This window comes from Dipodomys ordii, unplaced genomic scaffold (assembly GCF_000151885.1).
Source record: "Dipodomys ordii isolate 6190 unplaced genomic scaffold, Dord_2.0 Scaffold3, whole genome shotgun sequence".
Taxonomy (NCBI): domain Eukaryota; kingdom Metazoa; phylum Chordata; class Mammalia; order Rodentia; family Heteromyidae; genus Dipodomys; species Dipodomys ordii.
Genome location: NW_012267219.1, coordinates 36088575 through 36090549, shown reverse-complemented (window position 1 = coordinate 36090549; position 1975 = coordinate 36088575). Strand labels below are relative to the sequence as shown.

General features: G+C 37.2%; 1 protein-coding gene across 2 annotated transcripts in view; it reads right to left on the bottom strand.

Moving 5' to 3' along the window:
• Positions 1–465: 465 nt before the first annotated feature.
• The window catches only part of LOC105988571 (chromosome unknown open reading frame, human C12orf75), a 37196-nt gene continuing 35686 nt past the window's right edge, over positions 466–1975 (bottom strand). For both annotated transcript variants that reach the window (XM_013020225.1, XM_013020235.1), the window contains exon 6: positions 466–1295. The gene's annotated coding sequence lies outside the window, so the exon portion shown is untranslated. The remainder of the gene's footprint in view (positions 1296–1975) is intronic.

Sequence of the window (1975 nt, the reverse complement as noted above, 5' to 3'; positions counted from 1 at the left end):
AGCTGGTACTCTGCCTCTTAAGAGTCTCTCAGATTTATCTGCCTAAAGGCAGGCTTTAAGTCACAATCCTTAGATCTCAGTCTTTTGTATAGCTAAGATTCCAGGTATGAGCCACTGATGCCTGGCAGGCTATCTAAAAATTGAAAGTTCTGTCCAAGTCACTCACTTCATTATTCCTAAGGAGGTAAGCTGCTAGTTTCCTGTAATTTTTCATAATTTCTTAATAATTTTATCTTTGGTATTTTTCATTAACTGAATTTCCCTGTAACTATCATATGAGCCAAATATTCAGGTAAATGCTTCTCTCCTTGGGGAAAATATTTTGCTTTTTTCACAATAGTCTATACATTAAGACTGATCTTCCTATGTTGACATACTGTGTACATGCAAGACTATGCCGTGTGTAGATTTTTTGAAAGTATTTTTTGGAAAATAAAGAAATCCAGGTAAAGAGAGATAAAAATATTTAATTGTTGAAATACATTGATAAATTGGGTAATTCACATTGCAGCAGGAATATACATTAGCATTAGCAAATTAAGAACTTTCTAGATTCTTCACTAACCTTCGATCTTAAGTCGCAGAAAATAGCACAGAATTAGCACAGTAAGATGCCAGGACTACATTAATGGTACAATGGGAGACTCTCTCACTAGACAAGTGTTTAGAGTAATATAAGCTTTTGACTAAAAAGGGCTTTAGTCAACATGTGTATTTGGCATGCAGATTTAACCATCTATCATTAAATATTGCACTGTGATACATTGTTTCTAATCAAGGAGATTAAATAGAATTTGGAAACCAAATAGTAAAAACTGGGGAGTGACAGTAATAAGAATCCATTTCCCAATTTAACAGCTAAAAATTAATACAAAGTAGAAATAGTGAAAGATAAGCGATAAATATATTACTTTAGGTAATTCATTCATAGTGCTCTATTATCTTAAGTTATAAACAGAATAAGGATTTCTGTCATATAAAAATTATCAAAAAAGTCTCACATGACTCTGTGGAGTGTTGTGTGACCAGGATGTAAAATGCTATGGAACCAGAAACTCAGGTGGCAACAACAGACCTCAGGAGCGTTTTAGCTCATCTTCTCCAAGTGGGATGCAGAAAAGCTCCAGACCAGCACACTGTCTAATCCATTCCCTGACCACAACATTCAACCTGTACTCACAGCTTTAACTATGCACTTAAGACTAGGGGAGAGGGACATGGTGACAACTGTTTAGAATTTCCTGTGCAACATTTCAGTGTCCCCAGTGCTGGATACCTTCCAATTGATGAGCAAGCTATGAAGAGAACAAACAGAAAAGAGCAGAATTAACACACTTGATGAAATACAACTTAGATTAAAATATATATATATATATATATCAGCTATAAGCCTATAAATTATTTACTGATTGTCTTTTAAGTAAAGATTTCAACGTCCACCCAATATGCAGCTGAAATTTCAACATTTACTTGAAATGGAGTCAGTACAGTACTGTTGTACAAAGAGATTTTGCAGCCTGAGAAACAGCCACCCCTAGCTACATGCATATCGATATCACCAAACTAAAAATTGCATGCTGCTGAGCCACAACTCCATGCCTTTTCTAGATGGGAGCTCTGTGCAGATTGAGCCACCCTCATTATGTGGAAATGATGAGGGCTTGTCTATCTATGGACATCTGAGAACTCTCATATCAGCTCTGTGGCTCAAGTATTCCACCCCTGGCCATACCTGTCATCCCAGAGCCACCCATAGAAGAACCAACTTATTTGTTTCATGATATAAGTCATGTCATCGCTTGAGTGGCAGAGTACCCACCTTGCAAATACAAGGACTTGGAGTTCAAGCCCCAGTACCATTAAAATAATAATAATAGGGGCTGGGAAGGTAGCTCAGTGGTAGAGTGCTTGCCTTGCATGCCTGAGGCCCTGGGTTCAATTCCTCAGCACCACATAAGCAAAAAGAAAAAAGCTG